Source organism: Euprymna scolopes, chromosome 8 (genome assembly GCF_053919585.1).
Source record: "Euprymna scolopes isolate OS-2025 chromosome 8, ASM5391958v1, whole genome shotgun sequence".
In the NCBI taxonomy this organism is placed as follows: Eukaryota; Metazoa; Mollusca; class Cephalopoda; order Sepiida; family Sepiolidae; genus Euprymna; species Euprymna scolopes.
In genome coordinates this window covers 20,976,006-21,002,154 of record NC_136489.1, presented here as the reverse complement: position 1 = coordinate 21,002,154, position 26,149 = coordinate 20,976,006, and the positions used below count along the sequence as shown (strand labels likewise).

The 26,149-nt window shown below is 36.5% G+C and overlaps 1 protein-coding gene across 7 annotated transcripts in view; it reads right to left on the bottom strand.

The window, feature by feature from the left end:
- LOC145283502 (dopamine receptor 2-like) overlaps positions 1–26,149 on the bottom strand; it is a 1,112,732-nt gene that overhangs the window by 473,133 nt on the left and 613,450 nt on the right. The gene's annotated exons all lie outside the window — the stretch shown is intronic.

Here is a 26,149-nt window from a genome sequence, read left to right as displayed (position 1 = left end):
GGCCCAAAAGTAGACGTACTAGCTAACATAAAAATAACAAACTTCCTGGACGTCACGTAAAATTTAGATAAAAACACATATGAACCCTACTTAAAAGATAACGCTGATCCAATATACGTAAACCCTAAGTCCAATCACCCACCATCATTTATAAAACAGATTCCTAACTCGATCGCAAGTAAACTCAGCGATGAAATATATGTTTAACACGGCAATAAATATCTACGACACAGCCCTAAAAATAGTGGATACAAAATATTGATATAAAATATAAGCAACAAAACACCAATAACTATAATAAAATTATAAATAGGAGAAAAAGAAATATAATCTGGTATACGGCGTCATACAATCAAATGTTAAAAACAAAACTAGGAAAGAAATTTCTAGATCTCATCGAAAACCACTTCCCCGTAACCAATCCCTTAAACAAAATTTTCAATAAAAATAACCTAAAGTTATCATACAGCTGATGCGAAAATTTAGAAATGATAAGTAAAGCACATAATAACAAAATATTAAATAAAAGCAATAAAAACAATAACAAAATAAACAATAAAAAGTGGATATTATGACAAAAATAAAACTAACACAAAAGACACATATGTAACTAGTAGAAATAATAATAATAATAATAATAATAATAATAATAATAATAATAATAATAATAATAATAATTCTGGTTTCGTTTATCAACGTCTCTCTGGAAAGGGATGGGATTCATTTCTAGACGATTTCTCTTATTCCCGGCTTCAAATCAGGAGCTTCAAAGATCAAAGGTTTTCCTCAGGATATTGGTGGTACCTATAATTGCAGAGGTCTGAAGGCCGCCTAAAACATCGGGGAATTGTAGTTTTTTCAATTGTCCTTCCAGACGACTTGCTACTACTCCTAGTTTACCAACTAATAATAATAATAATAATAATAATAATAATAATAATAATAATAATAAACCAACTCCGGACAAGAACAACCATAGTAGAAATAAAATGATAATAATGAATAAGATAAATGCAACTCTATATCCTGCCCACTTTGCCCACTTCAAAATAATGTTCTAACCAAAAGCATAGTTTATCAGGCCACAGTATTTGCGAAAGAAACCCGAATAACAAGAAATGTTACGTAGCAATCAGTTCCTTAGATTTCAAAACCCGATATTATGACCACAAAAGTACGTTCAAAAATAAAAAAAATACCGAATGAAAAATATACTAGCAAACCAATACTGAAAACTCAAAGAAAGCGGATGTTCGCCGGTAGTCGAACGGCAAATAATAAGACATAACAACACTTGTAGAGATCTAGACGATCCATGTAGATTATGCCTTCATGAAAAATTTGCTATTCTATACTTTAAAGAACCCCAACACCTATTAAACTGTAGGAGAGAAATAGCAAACATATGTGTTCACAGGATAAACTTTATTCTAGGATAGTGATACAAAAAATTTAAAATTAACAATAACAATAGAAAATAAATAAATAAAATGAACATACCTATACATAAATTATCATATATATATATATATATATATATATATATATATATATATATATATATATATATATATATAAACTTACATAATATTGTAAAAAAGACAAAAAATTCACATACCTAGGTTTAGAATAAGTCAGATCACTAAATATCTACGCTTCCAGCTGAAAAAGCACACAAAAAAGGAAGGGTTGAACCTAAGCTGAATTGGGCCTTTGTTCTGTAAGTGCCTGCCAATTGGCTGATCAGAAGGGGCGAGGTGGAAACTAGGAAGCTGATTGGCTAACTAAAAACTCAATAGAAGGTGCGTATATAAAAACGCAAGATAACGCGCACAAGCCTGACGAATCCTAGCGAATGAAACGCGGAATACTCTGTATAGCTTAATTGCCATGTGTATTTTTATAACTTACTATATATATATGTGTATATATATATATAACATTAGTTATTTCGTAAGAAAACTTCTCTGCTTGTAAGTTAAATGATAACTTGAAGTTACCGTATTAATTTGTTTTCAATAATTTACACTATATTATTTTTATTTATTTGCGGACTGTTATCCTCATCTTCATAGTCATTATTTCACGACATTTCGGCCAACTAATCCCCTGGCCTTTGTCAGGTGGTTAACCGCGACGGGATAGGAAATTGAGTCTTAACTGTATTCTCAATAATTACTGGCTTCTATAGTTATTGTCGTCTCACAAAGTGTAGGCCAACTAATCCTCTGGCGAACTTTGTGTATGATTGAAACCGCTATCTCTCCACTGCTACAGTTTCAGGTGAACAATGTGTGAAGGTAGCGGCATCAGTCCTACCTAAAGTCGGCCAAAGGATTAGTTCGCTAAAATGTGACGAGACAACAACTATGGAAGGCAGTAATTACCGAGGATACAGGTAAGAAACTCAGCATTCCTATCCGTCGCGGTTAACCACCTGAGTAAGGCAAGAGGAATAGTCGGCCGAAACGTGTTGGCTTTAAGGCCAAGATCAAAATGTAGTATCTGTTCCGATGCTACACTTTTAACTTTTAGTGGAGGAGAAATCTTTCACGACTGAGACAATTTTTATTTTTGTTCTCCCCCCCTCACATTAAAAACCAACCTTGGTGTCTAACTCTGCCCTCGAGGAGAGGCAAGTAAATAGGAACAACTATGAAGATGCAGATAACAGTCCGCAAATAAATAAATAAATAAATAAATATACAACTTACTAATCTTAAAGATTTCTTATAATAAAATAACAATTTACACTAAATCTAAAATATTAAAATAAATATATAAAATATATATAAAATAAGTCTAAATATTATTGTAAGAACTATTAGTCGTTTACTATGATTTTAAATAACTGTTCTTACGGAGAAAAGTGATAACCTTACGTAGATATGTATTGAAACTAATATTAGATATACTAATTTTTCAAAAGTAAGTATTATTGATAAATATGATAGAGTATTAAGTTAGAATTTATTGCATTTTTCGTTGTGTTTTAACATAGACTTGACGCAAAATATAATCATGAAAGAAGTTTCCTCTCGTTGAGTCACATGTTATCTTCTTATTCAGCTCCAGTAACGAAGGCACGTTTTATCATTTATTCGCTTAGATTAACAGGCGCCTGTCTCAATAAGGGGGCAACTAAAATATATTATGCCAGCGTTCAAAGATTAACACTTCTAGAACTTTTTTTAACGAAAAAAAAAACGTATATAATCTTATTAACAACTCAATGTCTGCCTATCTGTTTGTGTAGCCGCAACTTTTGAGACTCAATTTCAAGTAAATGTTCAGAAAGTATTAAGGTTACTCACAAGCAAGTCTGAAATTTTATTAGATGTAGAGTTATAACCTGTTTGTCTTCACAACTAATTCCTCAATATTTCGGTCCAATTAGAATATAACTCAAAGGAATTATTAGGATAAAACTAAAGAGAATTTTATTTAATTTTCTTACTATTGTTGTTCCGTACGCATTACTTCTGCATAATTTGTGTGCTAACTCCGAGAGACATACTCTCTCGGTCTTTATAATAAATCGAATATTAAATAGTTCTTTATTATTGGTGAAACCACGGCACCATTATTGTGTGCTACAAAATTTTGAGATCTTAATTTTCCTCGTCGCCAGTGTTGTAATCCCGTAACGGTCCAGAAAACGGACACAGTTCGGTAATTAGTGAAAACAGCATACATTGACCAGAAAAGCAAATACAAGTGCGGGTATATGTAATTTCGACTACCAAGATGGCATTACTTGTGCATAATCACTGTGTTTGCGCCGAGAGACATTCTCCCGGGTTTTATTATAAATGGAATAGTTGATTATTATCCATTAGTTGAACACACCACAACACTTACCCAAGATTTAAATATATCTCATGTGTAGAAAAATATTCAAAGTTGAAGCCATTTATGCAAGGATGTAACGCAAATTTAACACTATCGTTTGCACGAGAGTGTAAGTTAGTATGTCTGTGCCTTGAGAATTTATCTAGAAAGTCCCTTACCGAGGTAAACGATATTGAGATTCGCCTTTTATGAAGTGGTATATTCCGCCGAAATTGTCGGCGTCATTAATTCCCTTTCTGAATCTGGACAATTAAAAAGATACAGCTCAATTTTACAACATTCCAAGGAGTTTATAAAGTTTGAGAGTTTTTTTCGGGTACGCGCCCGTCCCGTATGAAAAAGAAGTACTAATTGATAAACTCTACTGCTCTCTCTCTCGTTCGCATGTGCGTGCAGTTAACATTGGACAGAGAGAGAGAGAGAGAGAGAGAGAGAGAGAGAGAGAGAGAGAGAGAGAGAGAGAGAGAGAGAGAGTGTGTGTGTGTGTGAGAGAGAGAGTGAGAGGCAGAGAGGGCTATATGTTACGTCAAAGAAAGAGGCAAAATGCACACATTAAAAAAAGATAATCCTAGGTCGACTATATTTACTGACTAGTTATATTTTATTCACAAGCACCCGGTGCAAAGCAACAGTAAACATCACCGTTTTCTCATCCAATGCACCTATTAACCTCGATTGCTTTAAACTGGCCTATGTTTTTATAAACAACTTGAAGTCTAACATTTATTATGAGACCTTGTCACACTGCCACTAATGCAATAACACAATTGTTCCGATTTATTGTGTACCTACAATCATTGTGTACAACACCAGCTCCAATAAAGGTTTATCATACAATTTGTTGAATTCCCAGCAAGATGACAAAATTTGTACATTTGCTATTTCTCTTCAGATTTTACTGAATTTTATTTCTCAAATCTATTATTCTTTACGAAACACGGGTCCATGTTTGTGTCAACAAAAAAATATTTCGATTAAATTTCTTTCCAAAAATAATTCATATGCATCGAAAGATTATTAAAATCGACTTAGTTTTCAAAATAAAAAGACCTATAATAGTGACAGCAGATTTATGACTGAAACAGAGAGAATGGATATTTTAAAGTCTTTTTCCATTTTTCTTTTCTTTGTTTCGTAACCTTTGAGAGAGAAAGAGAAAGAAAGCGAGAGAAGGTGAGAGAGAGAGAGAGTGAGAGAGAGAGAGAGAGAGCGAGAGATAGAAAAATAGAGAAAGATAGAGAAAGCAAAATTCACTTATTTTAATTATTCGGATTACTCGGGAATTTTATGTCAAACGCGGAAACCTGTACGAGAATTTCGAACTGAACCTTTTATTCAATGGATAAATTAATTATGAATTACTAAGGACTTCTACTCGGTCATGGTTGACAGAACAATAGTATACTACTATCTCCGAAGATTGAATAAAGAGTTCCGTTTAGAATTCGGATTTCCGAGTTCGATAGAAAGATTCTCGAGTTTAACAAGATACACGTAGAAAAGGTCGAATGTTGTAAAATTAACACTCAAGTTGATAGTTGCTTGTTACAAACGGATACTCAGGATGGCCCTCAATACATCATGGAGGAGCCACGCAGCAAACCAACAGCTTTATGATCACCTACCACCAGTATCACTGAAAGTACAGCAGAGAAGGATGAGCGTAGTCAGTCACTGCATGAGACAAAGTGAAGAGGAAGCAAGCAAGCAAGCAAGCAAGCAAGCAAGCAAGCTAGTTCTCTGGATATCAACCAATGGACAGTCAAACCGTGGTAGAAGAAGTATGACCTACATTGACAACCTGCTATAGGACACAGGATTGGAAAGTGTTCGGGACCTGCAAACTGTCATGCGAGATCGAGCGAACTGGAGAAGTCGTGCAGTGAAGAGTCCTGAAAGACGATGATGAATGATTGTAAACGTAGTCTAAGTAATAAAATAATAAAAATTATCAATCATAATCTAAAAATATTCAGAAATGTAATAAGCGTGCGCTAGTATGCAAATGCATGCCAAATGACGTCACTATAAGGGAAAAAAGACTATAAAAAGGAGAGAGAGCATGTTAGAGAAGACGATTACGTGACAATCGTCACAGCCGTAATGAGAAGTCACACGTGGCAGGAGAATGAGAAAATAAATGTTGTTGCATGAAAAAGTGAGTTCGAGTTTTCTCGTTCTTGGTTTCCGTTGCGACGTAGACTGCTACAACGTGTGGGTTCTGTGTGTAAACGTGTGCAATGTTACAGAAACTGGCTATTTACTGTATTGAATTAAAGTGTCACCATTTCGTACCTGCTTCTTTAATAAATCAACTAGATTTCTATTCGTAAGCACAGAGTATGTAGTTTGAACCCTAATCGGGATATATTTTTTTTTATTCTGATTTTTCCCCAAACAAAAGACAACAAACAATTAACATTAAGCATGTTATTTACTTCTACTTTATTTTTGTTAATACAATTATAGAAAGGTGAATACCGAATAACGTCGCATAATTCATCAAAAACAGATCAAAAACGAGTTCCACTTTGTTCTAACCTGGTACTAATTATCTCATCTCTTAGACAAGATAGTTTTTAAATACGTATGCTGTTGGTCTGCTCGTGACGCTTCAATTTGAAATAAGATTCGAATCGCATAATAAACAGATAGATGTGTCCAACTATCTTTGTTAAAGAATCGTTGGTCTGTTTGTATGTCGAGTTTAACTCATTAGGTCCATCAAATAATGTCTTTTTTATATTAAATCTATAAAATAACATATAAAAGCACTGTTTACTGCATAAAAAAAGGATCAAATTAATCAATGTTTCCCCGAAAGTTGTTGAACTTTGTTGATATTTTTTTCTTACATTTTCACCCCAAACAAGGCATGTTGCCACTTTGATTTAGGGGACTACTATCAGGTACATAAGCTATAGGAGTACTATGTAGGAAGTTGGGCAGCAAGATGTCGGTTCACGTTACACTTGAACTTCTGCATGTCAGTACAGGGGAAGCAGGGACCTGGAATGAAATTCCAGAGTCTAGCGGTTATGGGGAAGTAACTACTGGGGTAGAAGGCTCTTTTACATCTAAGGATCTCTACTGTGAAGGAGTGGGATTTAGCTGCTTCTCAGAGTTGTCGGGGGTATTTGCGTCGAGGGGGTACAAGTGCTTGCAGTTTGTCAGAGCAAGCACCGTTAAAGTACTTGTAGAACAGGCAGAGGGGTGCAACATTTAGTCGATGGGACAGAGGTTGAAGTTTAAATGACAGTTCAGGACCTATCAGGCTGGCGACTCTCTTTTGAACCTTGTGTAGGAGAGAGAGAGACTAGTAGCAGATGCACCAGCCCAAATACAACAACCATACTCCATACATGGGAGAATGGGGCCTTATAGAGATAGAGTATACTTTTGGGCGTTAGTAGCTTTCTAACACGGCAGAGAGAACCTACCTTGTTCACAACGGTTCTGGCAATACTCTCAATGTAATTGTTCCAACTCATGTTTCCCGTGAACGTTAGGCCGAGAAGTTTAAAGGATGTACTTTCGGATAAAGAGTCATTGGTCATTGCTATTGGTGGTTGAGAAGGTTTCTTGTAATTATTGAAGGAAACAATTTTAGTCTTGGCATCATTGAATGTGACCATCCATTTATGTCCCCATTCCACTACAGATTGGAGGTCATCCTCTAGTGTTCTGCCATTTCTTTAGAGATTAGTTTATTTGTTTCCTGTCGTGTCTGTTGTAGAACGTGGTGTCATCGGCATATATACCCATCTCACAGACAATTTTGTCAGGGAGGTAATTTATGAATATTAGGAATAATAAAGGTCCAAGGATAGACCCTTGAGGCACTCCCGCTTTTATATCATATTGTTTAGATATACGACCGTCGGAGACAACCTGGATTTTTCTCTTATCAAAGAAGGATTTAATTATGTTAAGTATTCTTCCAGTGATACTGTATGATCTGATTTCCCTGAGAGGACCTTCATGCTATACCCTGTCAAAAGCCTTAGATATATCTAGAGCTACCGCTCTAACCTCCCCCGCTTTGTCCAGTAAATGGTATATACGTTCAGAGATTACAGTTAGGATATCTGCTGTGGAACGCGCTTGCATAAATCCATATTGTTGGTCAGTCAGAAGTTTAGCATCTGTAAGGTGATGGACTAGAGCTTGGTTAATTATGGTCTCAAATATTTTGGCGGATAATGGGAGGAGGCTAATCGGGCGATAATTTACTGGGACAGTTCTTTCGCCAGAATTCTTGAACACTGGTACCACAGAAGCAGTTTTCCGACAGGCAGGAAAGCAAGATTCATTAAGGCATTTGTTGTAAAGTTTGTGAGAGAACTGGAGCTAGATCAGCGGAGCTCTTTTTTAATAGCACAGCCGGGATGAGATCAGGTACATATGCTTTTTAAGTGTCAAGCTTTCTTATGATAGCATGCACCTGAGCAGGGGTAATTTTCAGATCTAGTGTGGCGTCTGTCCGCAAAAGAAAGTCAGGGAGGGGGTGGTTAGAAGGGTCCATTGTGGAATTGGAGGCAAACCGACTGGCAATCATATTAGTCTTCTCAGTTGCTGAGCAAACAACCTCATTATTGTGGTATAATGGAGGAATTGTTGATCGACCATTACTTACTACACTGTTGTAAATTTTCTAGAGGTCACGGGTTCCTAATTTCTGTGCTTCGATGCGTTTTTTGGTGGTTTCAGTAAATTCTGGCTTAGCTGTCGCTATTTCTTTTTTACAGTTCTATATACTTCTGTCTGCTTGAACTGGACTTATGTTGGTTTAATCTGCGGTACGCATGCTGCCTTTGCGCTATGGCAGCTGTACAAGTAGAAGTAAACGACTTGGAAGAGTGGGGCTTGCTTTAAAATTTCCGCAAGCTAAAATTCTATTTGTTCGATGATATATGAACTTATATATATATATTATATATATATATATATATATATATATATATATATATATATATATATATATTATATATATATATATTTATTTATTTATATAAAATGGGTTAAGAAATTCCAACGAAAGAAAGATGCATATTTAAATAAGGGGATAGTCACCAACAATGTGCATTTTTTAACATTATTTTATTATTCCGTGTCTTGGTTTTTAATTGAGAATTATATTTAGATCATTGTAATAATGTTTTTAAATCATTGAAATCGTTTTTAACGCGTTTCAGACGTTCTGTGAAGCGTCCTCTTCAGAAATTATTTTCAAAATGTGTTGGAGATAGTAGACACTTACACGTTTCCACCCCTTGGAAACACTTCAAATGAAGTAGAAAATGCTATTTTATATCTTCAACACATTTTGAAAATAATTTCTGAAGAGGACGCTTCACAGAACGTCTGAAACGCGTTAAAAACGATTTCAATGATTTCAAAACATTATTACAATGATCTAAACATAATTCTCAATGAAAAACCAAGACACAGAATAATAAAATAATATTAAAAAATACACATTGTTGGTGACTACCCCCTTATTTAAATATATATATATATATATATATATATATATATATATATATATATATATATATAGAGAGAGAGAGAGAGAGAGAGAGAGAGAGAGAGAAAATAAAAAGGAACAAACCGTATTATGTGTTGATCAACGTTTCGTCTTTATTTCGAGACTTCCTCTGGATGATTCTCGAAATAAAGACGAAACGTTGATGGACACATAATACGGTTTGTTCCTTTTTATTTTCTCTATTTTGTCGGAATACTATTTCCATCATTTTCATCATATATATATATATATATATATATATATATATATATATACACACACACACACACACACACACACATATATATATATATATATATATATATATATATATATATATATATGCTTTTTTGTTTAACATAATATGTAAATTTTATCTTGAATGGATGGTCTTTTGATTTCTAAAATATATCACATGTATCTTTAGTAAATGTTTCGTTTTTTAAACAAAATAATTTTTTTTTTCCTTCTCTTAAGATGCGTCCATTCAAACTGCGCATTTAGCGATGGAAGGGTTATTTCCAATTTATTTCAAGGGTTATTTCAATTTGCGTAATCTAACCCACTTTTAGTCATTAAAGAAAGTTTCAACTGAATTATAAAAAATGGTTGCCATGATAATTAATGATTTTAGTTTTAAATCGCGTGTTAATCAGTTTTTCATCCTTTAGTAAAAAAAAACATACATATTCGTTGGTCTGCCATGCTTAAAATTGGAAATAACCCTTCCGTCTCTAAACGCGCAGTTTGAATGGACGCATGTTAAGAAAATCCGTTTCTATTTTATCATATGAACATATATGCTTTATCAAGGCGAAAATATACTCGGGGATAAAGATATACAATATGGATGTATGGTCAATTTATTGATGAAGAATATCATGAGAAGATTAGAAATTGTGAATAGAATAAACAAAGTTTGATTGCTTATAAAGACGTTAATAATAATCAAGATTGTCAACTACTTTTGACTTGTGGTTTCTGCAGTCTAATTAGGCTTGCAACAAAAAGTTCCGTCTGTAAAACAGAAATCGGAAGTTAATATGAGCAGACAATCTAGAATAATCGAACTGGCTCATGGCACATGTCTATTGGATTTGATTTGAAGACGATCTTGTTGTAGATTGCAGAGAAGCAGTTAAGTAGTAATGTGTTATACAGACGTGAGGTTATTGGAAGCAAACTCTTCTCATAGAAAAAGCACACGGAAGTAGAAAGGGGAAGCAGTTTCTCGGTACCATTGATAAGTTTTGATAGAATGCCTATATTAAAAACGTTAAAAGAAAACGGGGTGCTCGTAAATCGTGCGAAGAGGATTTACCGGGGATTAAAGAAAATCAGCCGCACTTGGCTTTTAATCGAGATGTCTTCAGGTTATAACGGAATTTGAGTTTTTGCCAAGAAGTAAAGGTGTATTTGATCTCGTATAGGATTTTATAGCGACGTTAGGGGCGATTTCTATTGGTTCCAACAACGTCAGTTGAAGACGGGTGTACACAGAGGACGCCGTACACAGAAGACGTTGTCACCCGGGATCGAGATATCATCTAGCATTAAAAAAAAACATGAAAATCTCTCTTTCTAGAGTGTTGTCGTTCGCTAAAGCTACGAGAGGTGTTCCAAAAGTAATACCTCCGATCAGAATTGCATTATTATAATGACTGAACTTATGCATTCATGACCTCACAGTTTCATGTCGCTGTTGTAGATATTGACGATGTGATACTCTAAGAAAGCAAGTCCTGTCATTGAGGTGCGTCAGAAGCAGAGATGCGTCATTGAATTCTTAGCAAAAGTGCATTGAGAATGGTGGTGAATATGTCAAAAATAAGTTTTAGAGCGCAGAAGGTCACTCATTTGTATGGTACCACTCCCGTCTTCCAGTTCTTTAACTTTTTTAGTTAAAAAAATAGTAAGCTTTAATTTAGGAAGAACGCTTATATGATAAAGCGTGCATCCGACGGCCATGCGCAATCATGGTTCATCGCTGGCAAATGTGCCTTGAGGATGGTGGTGACTAGGTAGGAAAAATATTCTGAGCACACAAAGTCGTCCGTTTTAATGACCCCATTCCAATTTTTTTTTAGTTAAAAAAAGGTTTTATTTTCGGAACGATAAAGGAACAGAATGAGGATAACTCTTTCAAATACGATAAAGATGATGGGACAAGGAACTCTCTAACTACGCATTTGAAAGTAGAGTTCGACACGCATAATTTTCAAATTAACTATTTACTCATTAATAGAAATCAGATGTTTACAAAATTTACGGTCGAAAAAAATAATTAACTTGGAGAGAAATTGAAAACAAAATTTTAAACAAAATTAAAACAAAAATAAATGCCAAACCCCTGAATAATATAAAAGGTTCCATACAGATTCGCAAGTTTGATAGAAAGATTCCCGAGTTCGACTAAATACACCTGCATAAGGTGGTTGGTTACATAGGATAACACCTTATGTGAATAAAACCCAAGATAAGAACAGTAGTTTGAATAATCCAAATAGTACAATATAAGAAGCTTAGAGAGACAGAGACAGGCATGATAACCAAAGAGAGAATGAGAGAGAGAGGGAGAGAGAGAGAGAGAGAGTTATTTTTTTTTGTCGCAGTTGAGACAAACCAAGTCCACAACACCCACGTACACTTTTAGGAACACCAACTGCAAACACATATTACGCATGCCCACGCACATACCAGCGGACTAATCACCAGTGAAGTAGGATTCCGAAGTGAAATAAAAGAAACATATAAAAATTTTCAGTTGCGTATCGTTGTGTATTTTGCTGTTAACTTCGCAGAGCAGCCACGATAATAATAATAATAATAATAATAATAATAATAATAATAATAATAATAATAATGCAGTTTTCGATATAATTATGCATCTTAGATATATTAATAAATAATTAATAAAATAAATAATGAATAAATAAATAAATGAATAAAAAAAAATGTACAATATATATATATATCTATACATATATATAGTAAAACTGGTAATTAGTAAAAACCTGAAGAGAGTGCTCAATGCTATTGCAGAGCAAATATGTGTTTTATTTTTTAATTTTTTATTACCACCAAATTTATTACCAAACAGATAAAACGGTAATAAAGAATAAAACACATCCACACACACACACACACACACACACACACACACACACACACACACACACACACACACACACACACACACACACATATTTATATAGGGGAGTTATACATATATATATGCATGTATATATACATATACATATATATGTATAGGGGAGTTATATATATATATGCATATATATATGAGAGTTAAAGGAATAAGAATAAGATCAATTTTTAAAGGGGAGGCTGAACAAATTATTTGGGAGCTTATAAGAAATCAATAAAGAAATAAAATGACAATATAAAAATAAATACTAATATATATATATATATATATATATATATATATATATATATATATACTTTTATTAAATAAGGGCGATACATCGATTAAGGGTGTATGGTAATTGAGAACTTATCATACCATCGTATTTCGAAGCCGAATGCTTCTCATCAGAAGAGGAGAGAAGATGTTAGATTACATAACCTTCGGGTCAAAATCCGATGCTACATTTCATCTGTCTGTCCTCAGTCAGTGGAGGAGAAATCCTTTATAACTGAGACAATTTTTATTTTTGTTCCTATCCAGAATGCCTCATTTTTAGGGGGCTGGATTAAAAACCCACATTAAAATCCGACCTTGTGTCTAACTCTGCCCTCGTGGGGAAGCACGTAGATACGATCATAATAGGGATGCGATGTCTAGCGATAATTTCATTAGGAGGAAAATAATTGTGCACTGAGTGTAACGTGCATCCAGGAGATAATCGCCCGCGTGTTTGCGTGTTGTGTGGGTACGTGGGAGAGACGGATGAGGGGAAAAAGACTTACCTCGAGACCAGCTCAGCGTTACCGACCAAAAATAGAAGAGAAAGACCAAGATGGCGACCGCCGTCTTTTGTAAAGTATGATGTCTCGCAAAGTCACACGAATTCTCGGAATATGCAAATTTAGCCGGCCTAGAACGACGATAAAAGCGGGTGAGGGGAAAGACGTGGGGGAGTGACGATTGAGTTGGCTGGGGAATCGTGTGGCTGTTGCTTCTTGTGCCGTGTTGAGGATATCTTACCGTGTTAAAGAGAGAGTCGGGCGCCATCTTGAATTTTTCCTTACATTTTTTCCTTACAAGCTATTTCGGCCATTTGGCCTCTAGGACTATGACCGAGTCGAAATTTGACTTAAAGCTCATACCCGAGTTTGACGGGTCCACGTCCATCGTCGACTGGGTTAAAAGGGTCGAGCTGACGTGCGACCTTTGTGAGGTGAAAAGGGTACACACTGTAATTCCCCTGAGATTGGCTGGGGGTGCCTTGAGTGTATATCAGCAACTCAGTGCTGCCGAAAAGGGAGATCTCACCGCAATTAAAGCTGCGCTGTACAAGGCATTTGCCATGGATCCTTGTACGGCCTATGAAAAATTTGCTTCCCGAAAACTTCTACCGGAGGAAAGCGTGGACGTTTTCTTCGCTGAGTTAAAGAAACTCGCAGTTCTGTTCGGTGGAGGGGTGTCGGAGCGGACGCTCGCGTACGCGTTTGTGGCGGGCCTTCCCACTCGGGTGAAGCAGCTACTGAGAGCCTCAACCAGCGTTTCAACAACGACCATGGAACACTTGATGGAACGTGCTCGAGCCATCATCAAAGATGAGGAGGACCTGGGGGAACCAGTTGTGATGGCGACACAGACAGGCCAGATTGGCGCTCGGGAGATTCCGAATCAGAACCCTGCAAGCAATGGGAAATGTTTTCGCTGCGGCCGACGCGGACATTTTGCAAGGAATTGCACCAACAGGGGGCGTGTGCGCTGTTTTAAGTGTGGCGGTTTGGGGTATCTAGCCCAAAACTGTGCGGGAAACGTATCAGGGGAGAGGACGTTAGCGCCGCCCTGCTCCCCGAGCAAAATTGAACAAGGCGCAACCAGTAATGACCGTCTACGTAAACAGGATACCCTGCTCAGCACTTCTCGACTCAGGCTGTTCGCATACTATAGTGAGCACCAGGCTGTGTCCAAGTTGGACTAAGAGGAAGATCAAAGTCACCACGATAGGAGGCGAGACCCAGACATGCTGTGGAGCTGGAACTGTCAAGATCTACACGGACACCGGTGCAGCCACTAAGATCAATGTGCTCGTGACCCAAGGAAATCTCCTGGGGTTTGACCTGTTGCTCGGATACGATGCCATCAAGGCGCTGGGGGGAGTCGCAATTCATCGGGATGGAAAGGTGCGATTCTTAGAGGCCCCAGTGTGTGCAGCGCTCCATATCGATCGGCCGGATTTTACAGTGGACTACGACTCGCGCAAGAGGGCCTGGATTGCATCTTGGAAGTGGACCGAGGGAATGGCACCGACTAAACTCAAGAATGGGGTTGCAGAGTACCCTATACCCAGTGAGGTCCGAGCAGAATACGAAAGGGAACTAAAGGCGTGGATCCAAGATGGCTGGTTAATCCCCTACCCTGAGGACAAGCTTGGGCCTCCGAAGGGTCTAATACCCTTGATGGCAGTAGTCCAGCATAACAAGTCGAAAGTACGGCCCGTGCTAGACTATAGGGAGCTTAACAAGCATATTGAAGCCTACACTGCCGATGCTGACGTATGCGCCAGTAAGTTGAGGGAATGGCGTCAGAAAGGCACTAATGTCTCAATATTGGATTTGCGAAAAGCCTATTTACAGGTGCGAGTTGATGAGACGTTGTGGCCGTTCCAGACAGTTTGGTTCGAGGGGCAGAGGTACTGCCTTACACGCCTTGGCTTTGGCCTAAATGTGGCACCACAGATCATGAAGACTATTGTCAACACAGTATTGTCCCAAGAAAAGCCCATGAGGGACTCAACGTCAGCTTACATTGATGACGTATACGTCAATGAAGATGTACAGTCTGCGTCGTGTGTCAAAGAAAAGTTGACTCAGTTTGGTCTGGAATGCAAGAATCCCGAACGTTTAAGGGAAGGAGCACGTGTATTGGGATTGGATGTTTATGAAGAAGATGGCACCCTACAATGGAGGCGTGGCAGTGAAATTCCAAGCATCCCCAACCTCGTTACAAGGCGGACCGTTTTTTCTTGGTGTGGAAAACTTGTTGGTCACTTACCGGTCTGTGGCTGGCTCCGCGCAGCTGTTGGTGTGATTAAACGCAGAGCAAATTTAACAACCACGGGTTGGGATGACATATCCGATGATGTCCTACTAACTCTGATGATTAAAGAGACACTGGAGAGAGTGAACAAGAAGGACCCTGCCTGTGGGCGGTGGTGTGTTAACGGAGACAACGTAGGTGTGTGGGTTGATGCCAGTTCTTTGGCGTTGGGAGTATCGTTGGAGCAAGGAGGAAACGTGTTCGAGGATGCGTGTTGGCTGCGGCCCGTAACAGATTCTCAGCATATCAACCTGGCAGAGCTGGACGCTGTTGTAAAGGGGGTAAATCTGGCCCTGCAGTGGCAGTCTAAGAAGTTGACCTTGTACACAGATTCTCTTTGTGTCTACCACTGGGTGTCTGACATACTTTCAGGACGGACACGAATCCGTACCAAGGCAGCAAGCGAAATGTTAATACGGAGAAGGCTAGACACGCTAAAAACCTGGTATCTGAGTATGGGCTATCACTGAGCGTCACTCTGGTGCCATCACATTGTAATCGTGCTGACCAACTGACCCGTGTACCTCACAAATGGTATGAAGCCGCGAAGATGGGAATGGAGATTACTGCTCGATCTTGTGCAGTTGCAATCGACCCATGTCAAATACAAAAAATTCATGCACAGAGCGGACATCCGGGTATCAAGAGGACCCTTTATTTTGTGAGGCGTGCATACCGAGCAGTGACCAAGATGGATGTCAGACAGATCGTCAGAAATTGTGAGGCTTGCCAGTCTATTGATCCTGCACCAGAGCGATGGCAGAAGGGTCGCTTGGAAGTTGAGAGTGTGTGGCAGCGGCTGGCCATGGATATTACCCATTACAGTGGCAAGCCCTTTCTAACTCTCATTGATTGCGGGCCTACGAGATTTGCGGTGTGGCGGCAGATGACCAGACAGGATTCAGCAAATGTTGTTCGCCACCTATCATCCATTTTTTTTGAGCGAGGTGCGCCGGAAGAGCTCCTGACTGACAATGATGCAGCGTTTTGTAGCCAGCAAGTCCGGCAGTTGTTAGATGAGTGGGGCGTCCGACTACGGTTGCGATGTGCGCATGTGCCGTCAGGAAATGGCATTGCTGAAAGAAGCCATCGCAGCATCAAGAGAATTGCTGCCAGGAAGCGATGTACTATTGCGGAAGCAACATATTGGTACAACATTACGCCAAAGGACGGGACGTCCCCTTCAACCGCACCTGCGAATGCTATTTACACGTACCGAATCGGAGTGAAGGGAATCAACACTACGCAGCCAACCGACAAGGGAACATATAACAGATATGAAGTGGGAGATCCAGTGTGGGTGCGGCCTCCAGGAAATCGGTGCACCGACAAGTTTAAGCGAGGACACATATCTGGAGTGATTAGCCAGCAGTCTGTTTTGGTCGATGGAACCCCACGACATGTGCGAGATCTTCGCCCAGCTACCGAGGTGCGTCATACAACTACAGAAGAAAGCAGTGAAGCGTCTAGCGATGAGCTGCCGATGCACGGATTCAGTGAGCCCCTTCCAGAGACTGATAGCAATACTTCATCTGATGAGGCGGAACCAGATCCAGAGCCCGAATCTGAAACAGTGAATGTACCTCTTCGCAGAAGCACACGCACTAAAAGGCCCCCCCCAGTGCTCTCTATGTGATCATCAGATCAGGGGGGAGTGTAACGTGCATCCAGGAGATAATCGCCCGCGTGTTTGCGTGTTGTGTGGGTACGTGGGAGAGACGGATGAGGGGAAAAAGACTTACCTCGAGACCAGCTCAGCGTTACCGACCAAAAATAGAAGAGAAAGACCAAGATGGCGACCGCCGTCTTTTGTAAAGTATGATGTCTCGCAAAGTCACACGAATTCTCGGAATATGCAAATTTAGCCGGCCTAGAACGACGATAAAAGCGGGTGAGGGGAAAGACGTGGGGGAGTGACGATTGAGTTGGCTGGGGAATCGTGTGGCTGTTGCTTCTTGTGCCGTGTTGAGGATATCTTACCGTGTTAAAGAGAGAGTCGGGCGCCATCTTGAATTTTTCCTTACATTTTTTCCTTACACTGAGAGATAAAATATTTGATTGCTTGGTGGCCGGAGAACTAAATTGATCTCTGTGATATAGGAGGAGTATAGCTTTTATTATATAATGGAGGTAAGTGCATAGCAATGTATATATACGTGATTAAACTCCCCGGGAGAATATAGGTTGTGAATTGAAATCATATGTATTAATGAGTTATAACTATGGAAGGGGTTTATTCGAAAAGAGGACTTTTGCTATGTCGGTATATTAGGGATATCTGAAATTATAACAGTATTTAAATTAAATATAAATTATAAGGAATAATACTATTATAAGAAATATAATGTGAGGGGGTAAATTATAAGGGATACAATATAGAAACATTATTTTCAGTAAATAAGTTAGAGGATAAACAGATAGTAGAATAAGGGGTATAAAATACAGAGGAGTGTTGGATAAATAGATATAAAAATATAAGAATTATAGAGTAATAATAAATAATAAAGGTGTAAGAAATACAAAGTTATAAAATATAGAAAAATATAAATGCATACAAAAAATAAGTATGAAGATATAAAAATATAAAGCGCCAAAAAGAAAAAAGAAAAGAAATAAAATGAAAATACGACAACAAAGAAAATATGCAGTAGGAGAAAGTTCTTGAATGCAGAGGAGTAGGTTTTTCAAAGTTTTTTTTTAGGTTGAAGAGAAATTGTTGTTGTTGAGTGCAAAGCAGTATCGAAATATATTTTACAAAATATTAATGAATACATAAAACTTACTCTGTGAGAAATATAATCTCCATCCAGTTTAAATCGGGATTCAAGGTAACGTTTTGCGATTTTGGATGGAAATTTTGCAATGTTTTAGGATATTAAAGCTGGGACGAGAATATAATCGAAGGACATTACCTCCCTTTTTCGGGTGAAAAAGGTTTGAAACGGCAATTAATATAATGTAAGTATGTAATTTTGATTCCATGTTTCTCATGTATATTTTCTTTGTTGTCGTATTTTCATTTTATTTCCTATCTTATGTTTACTTGGCTCTTCAAGTAAACTTTCTATAGCTATAACCCATTAATAGATATGATTTCATAAGCATCTTCTTCAATTAACTTACCCTATACTCTCTCCGACAGTTTAATCGCGCACATTGTACACATATATTAAACTCACCATGGCAGCTATGCTATACACCTACCTTCATTCTATAATAAAAGCTATACTCCTCCTATATCACAGGGATGAATTTAGTTCTCCCACCCCAACAACTTCAATATATTATCTCTCATTGCACAGGCATTTCGCTCCTAATTAAACTATCGCTTGACGTTATGTTGCCTAGCATTTCCTCTACTCAAGAAGAAAGAAAAAGAAAAGACGAGGAATAAGATTAGGAAAAAAATAGGAACGAACGATTCATAAGGGTGACAAAATATAAGACTAACACAAACACCTGGACATGTCTACAAAAAGGAAATACAAACAGATAAACTAAATCCCTAATAACAAAATAATACAATTAAAACCAGACACACTAAAGCAAGGATCGACAGGATACAAAAAAGTCCCCCAGCAAATGCAGACTCTATAGATGAATGAACCACACAATAAGCGAATGCAGCAAACTATTTCCAAAAAAGTATAAAAATAAAAATGATCAAATGGGGAAGGCAGTACACTAGCAATTATGCAGACAATTGCAGCTTGAACACCCAGACAAATGGAACAAGCACAAACCGCCAGCAGTACTTGAAAATGAAAGTCACAAACTTCCATAGAACATTGATTTACAAATGGATAAACCCAGTCAAGCAAAGAAAACAAGATATCATATTAGTTAAAAAGAAGTAAAAAAAAAAAAAAAACATCATATGGAATTATCAAAACTGAAACTGTATAATTGTAAGTTAACTCCCTTTCGCCTTTTCATTTTTTTCGTGTGTCGATATAAACAGAGGTCACACCAAATAAGTGAGGGATAAGGAGGATGGAAACACCGGAGAGAGAGAGAGAGAGAGAGAGAGAGAGAGGGAGAGAGACAGAGACAGAGACAGAGAGAGAGACAGAGAGCACTAACTAAACCTACGCTGGATGTGAAAGGACGACTGGGATCTTGGGGAGGTTTATTGGCACTCAAATTCCAGTGAAAACCAATGGTCGCTGCCAATGAGAAATCAGTGGTAAGCAGCCGTTACGATAACGCCAATTCCTCTGCAATTGAAAGTGCCGGAGAGTACTGGAAATCTAGGTAAACTTATTGTCACTCAGACTCCAGAGAACAAGTTGTTCTCAAAGATAAATCTTTGATGATGGCCTGTGTGACTACTAGTGAGTAAATAATAATAATAAGAAGAAGAAGAAGAAGAAGGAGGAGGAGGAGGAGAAGGAGGAGGAGGAGGAAAAGAAAAAAGAAGAAAAACAAAATCATGAAAATAAAAAGTTGAATCAGAATACAACAACAACAACAACAACAACAACAGCAACAGCAACAGCAACAACAACAACAACAACAACAACAACAACAGAATCTACGATAAAATTTTTTTACACAAAACTCCTTTTTGAACCAGACGCGTTAATGCTCCATCTTTTTTAAGGCACAACGCTACACTTCCCAACCAGTAAACAAGGCAACGATGTCTTTTTCGTCGATAGAGATAAACAGACAAAAAAACAAAAACAGAACACAAACAAACAAAGAAACAAGCAGGTTTCGTATGATCTCAGTAAATCGATGATGTAAACAAGGACAGTGCAGCCTTGTGAATGATGAAACGTCTTTCACACACGTATTTGACCACCTGCAAGGCTGTACTGGCCCTGTCTTTCCTATTGACGACCACGAAAATATCCATATCATTTCCGGATTGATGCAAACTGGTAATTTTGGCCATTTGTAACCAACGTTATTCATAATCATATACGCCTTGCATATAGGTGTTTCATATTTATGCAATCATTAATGTAGGAACTTATGAATACTATTGGTCGTAAGATCCGAACCGAGTAAGAAAGTACCTTCTCTGTCTCTGTAGGTTAACATATATCCTCAATGCCACAAGCAATTATCACAAGAATTGTACGAATATTAGTACATATAAATGTCCTGTTGGCTGGCATTAACAGTAAACAATCAGAGAAAAAGTATTCAATGATATTAATAGAAAGTCAGAATATCTCATTCGACTGCTTTTCTCAATTCTTCCAAAAGCTCACCGCTAATTTCTTGAAGCAGATGTATAACTATAATATTTTAAAAATAAATATTTACAATTATTTACATATTTAAAGACACTATAGTATTTTATTTTTACACAATCATCAGCGTAGGAAGTTATAATTACTGCTGACCAGAGAACGCAAACACAGCTACCCAGCTACAAAGCCACTCTTGAAAGATATATATATATATATATATATATATATATATATATATATATATAATTTTTTTTAAAAGGACATGCATGTTTTTTATATTTGTAGTTCTTTATATATATATATATATATATTTAATTTTATATATATATATATATATATATAAATATATATATATATATATATATACCCTAGTTGACGGCTGGTGAGGACAAGGTATCGCAATGCTTTCACATGTTGTACGATAAAAAATATATACTTATATAAACATATATATACATATATATATATGCACAGGTATATATACATATATCTGTATATGTTATATTATATATAACATATACAGATATATGCACAGGTATATATATATATAATATATATGCATAGGTATATATATTACATATACATATGTATATGCATAGGTATATATATATATATATATATATACCTATGCATATATATGTATACATATGTTTATGAAATAAAATGGAGGTGGAAGGACCTGGATACTCAACGTTTCGCCCGATTTATGCGGGCTTCTTCAAGAGGGATGGTCATTGACGAGAGAGTCGGAGGATTGGGGCTACATATAATGTTAATATGTTTATATAAGTATATATATATTGTCGTACAACATGTGAAAGCATTGCGATACCCTGCCCTCATCAGCCGTCAACTAGGGTACACTGAATATTCCGCGTTTCATCCAGTTTATGACTCTTCAGGCTTATGCACATAATCGCCATATATATTTTATAACTTACTCACTAGCTCTACCTACGTATTGAGCACTTTTGAAGTAAATACTTAAAGTTTACGTATAAATTTATACTTTCGTACATTAATTTTATGAGTAAATGTAGTAGTTATATATATATATATATATATATATATATTTACGATTCTTTAGGGTGTACGGAATTTAAATATCGCAATCATGATTAAAAGCGTTTTAAAAAAAGTGGGGTGGGGGAGTCAGCTGACCAGTTTCGGTCGCGCTTCTCAAAGCTGTATCGATACATGCAATGTATCGGCAAATAGAAGGATAGTGCATAGCTTCAGTCCTAGGACCGACAATCGCGAATATTTTCGTGGGTTTCCATGAAGAGCAATTACTCTCGGGACTCATGAAACCTTTAGTTTATTTTCGCTGTGGACGACACATTTTGCCTCTTCAATAATCAAACGGAAGCAAAAAAAATTTTCTTCCTACTTAATAGGATGCATCGCGCGTTACAGTATACTCATGAAGGAGAGCGTAACTCGTCCATAGCTTTCCTTGATGTATTTGTAACCAAAACACCATATAGTTACTTTACATCATTATACAGCAAACCTACATTTAAGAGACTGGATTCATTCTACCCTCAAAACGTAAGATCAATTTAATTTGGACCCTAACACACCGTGCCCTTATGATTTGCTTAAAATCGAAATTGGATGAAGAATTTAAAATGATTCCTGATACATTATCCAAGAATGGGTACCCTCTGAATGTGATTAGATCAGTTATGCAAAAGAAAATAGATGAGTTCTCTGTAACTAAAATTCAAACAGTTAATAGATGTCCAGTATATCTAAGTTTATCGTGGTTGAGGACAGTAAGTGAGCAATTCGTCAAGCAAATCATATTTATTTTGCTTAAAATGTGCGTGTTGTGCTCTCTACGAGAACGTTAATGCCATTCTCTTGAAAAGGATGTTCTACCCCCCTCACAATAATTTACAATTTTGTAATGTAATGCAATGTAATTTATAATTTTGTATGTAGTGGCAGTGTCAACTATGTGGGTGGAACAACATTGAGATTTGACGGAAGAGTCCAACAGCACGTACTTACCAAAATCATAAATGGGACATACCAAGCAAGAGAGTACTTGCCAACACGTACTGGTCTTCAATTATTAACCATCTCATTATCATCGCATCGAACTTTAGCACGTACTCATTTTCAATCAAATTTTCTTTATTTTAAACGCTTTTAATCATGAATTATAAAATCTTCTCTTCATGATTGCATATATATATATATATATATATATATACATGTTTATTATATGTATTTATGTATATATATGTGTTTATATACGTATAGATATATAGATTAAAATGCTTTTTTCTCAAGTAATTTATCAGAAATAGATTGATAGGAAAAGGATGTGGTTGTGTCTATCATTTATTTATTGTTGTATTATTTATTCATTTGACTTGTGATGTTTACTTATTTATTTAATCATTGCTTCAATTTTGAAAACGATTGTTATATTAGTCTCAGTATTAAGTGCTATTTTGTTGATATTGAATTGTATGTTAATAAGTATTCCTTCAAGTAATTTTAGCTTATCTATGCAATAATTCTAGTTATTTAGGCGGGCTGCAGTTTCGAGAGGATGTGGCGTGGGATGGCACTGATTTCGGATACAGCGTATCTGAGATGTGGAAAAGGGTTGCAATTGTGTGAGCAATATAAATAAATAAATATAAATATCAGTCAAAAACTGTCTGAAACATTTGTATATTATTCTGATTGTTCTTTGCTAAGTTGGTCCGTACGTTACGCTTTGAAAAAAAAAATGCCAAATACAAGTTTTGAGATCCAAACCGCTTTTAAAAATTGTCAAATCGCGAAATTTTGCTTTAAAAAGAAAAACATTGCAAACCTGGACAAGAATATGAGAGTGATCTCCGTTGGATGTTGCTTAATTTTTGAATATCAGTATATCAATAATACATACTTTAGAAAAGAACTCATAGATATATTAGTGCGCACCGTTTCTTAACAGAAGTCGGCGAAACGTTACGTAAAAGTAAATGGGCAATAAAATAACATTGTATATGATATAGAATATTATATATATACACTTGTGCCCGATATTATTCATACCCCTCGGATCTTTGAGATTTCTATAAGAATATTGCTCAAACCAGAAGGTAGACAATATTAAAGGGATTTCAAACAATAAATCAAGCATAAACATTTAATTTAAACTCAACAAATAAATAAATTATGCAAGTTTGAAACATTATACAAAGAAAAACAATAATGGCACTAGTTCAAAATTATTCATACCTCTCTTACTAATAGTCAATAGCATGCCCTTTATTCTTAATAACTGCCTATAACCGTTTTGGATATTTATCAATAAGGTTTTTACAAGCATCAACACTGATTTTTGACCATACTTCAATGCAGTAGTTCTCCAAATCCCTCAAATTTCTAGGTTTCCGCATTTTAACCTCAGTTTTCAATATGTGGCAGAGGTTTTCGATAGGGTTCAGGTCGGGACTCTGGCTAGGCCATTCCAAAACATTAATTTGATTATCCTCAAACCATTTCTTGACTATTTTGGCAGTATGTTTTGGATCATTATCCTGTTGAAGGACCCAGTTTGGTCCTAAATGGAGCTTCTCCGCATTCTGTCTAATGTTTTTCTGGAGTATCTCCAAATATTGCTCTTTCTTCATGGTTCCATCTATCTTGACCAAACTACCTGGACCACTAGCCGAAAAGAAGCCCCAAAACATTAGGCTACCACCACCATGTTTCACCGTGGGTATGGTGTTCTTTGGGTTGTAAGCTTCTCCTTTCTTCCTCCAAACGTAAGAAGCATCCATATGGCCAAACAATTCAATTTTTGTATCGTCAGTCCACAAAATACTTGAGAAAACGGACTCTGGAGAATTCACATGGGTCCTAGCAAACTTTAGACGTGCTGCAAGGTGTTTTCCGGTGTGCAATGGAGTCCTTCTTGGTCTTCTTCCTTTCAGACCATTTTCATGCAGAGTCCTTTGCAATGTTTGCCTTGATATTTTTATGCCAGAAGACTCCAGATTTTCTAAAATGTCCTTAGTAGTGGTGGTTGGATTTGCATTAACACTTCTTACAATATTCCTGGTGGCTCTAGCAGACAGTTTCCTTTTCCTTCCTCTACCAATCAAGTTGTTTGTTGTGTGGTGGCTCTGGAATTTTTTGATGATGCTCTGTACTGTTGCTGTAGGGACCTCAAATTTCTTGGAAATTGACTTGTAACCTAAACCATCCTTATGTGAATTCACAATTTTAGTCCTAAGTTCATTACTAAGCTCTTTTTTCTTCCCCATTCTAATAATTTTTATTCTTTTATTGGTTTTCAGTTGATATCATTTTAATTTCTGAAAAATGCAAAAAACGAAATGAAATTAATCAAAGGTTGTATAAAAGCATTCAAAATAAGAATCAAACAGGAAACAAACAGTCAGAAACTCGATTAATACTGAAAAAATAAGGGGGTATGATTATTTTTGAACATTGCAGATTTTATAAATAGCTGTATATTTCTTTTATTACAAGTATCCCGAGATTTTAAAATGACGAAAATGATCAGAAGAGGTTTATTAAGAATGTGTATCAATATGGACGTAAAGAATAAATTCTTACAAACTTACACCTAATAAACTCAATTTTCAAGGGGGGGTATGAATAATATCGGGCACAAGTGTATATATATATATATATATATATATATATATATATATATATAATATAAAGCTGACTGTCTATGTGTGTATGTGTGTGTATGTGTGTGTGTGTGTCTGGTCATGAATAGGCTCTTATATGGTTGACTATTTAAAAAAAATAATTACATATATAGATAGATAGAAGATGTATTGAGACACAGGAATAGGTATGTTTGATCTGGCTGAACAGTGGTTCATTAAAATTGTGGGGTCTGCGTTCGCGCCTGGTCAACAAAGTATGGAAATAAAAAAATATAAAAAACCGTTTACAAGTATTTGTGATATTGATGTACATAATAATACTTTCATAAGTATGTTTTAACTTAAATAGGGATGGTATAATAAAATTGTGGGGTCTGCGTTCGCGCATGGCCTCCATAGAATGGAAATAACCACAAAATTTAATAAAGACTTTTCATATCTATCTGCGTAAGTATACTTTGATAATTATGTTTCAGTTTGAAGAAATATGGTATAATAAAATTATGAGGTGTTCGTACGCGCCTGACCTCCATAGAATGGAAATATGTCACAAAGTTTAACAAGGTTTTTTAATATAGATCCACAGAATATTGTGATAAGTGTTTCAGTGTGAACAGGTATGGAATAATAAATTATAGGGTTTATCTATTTTATTATTACTTTCATCATATTTTCG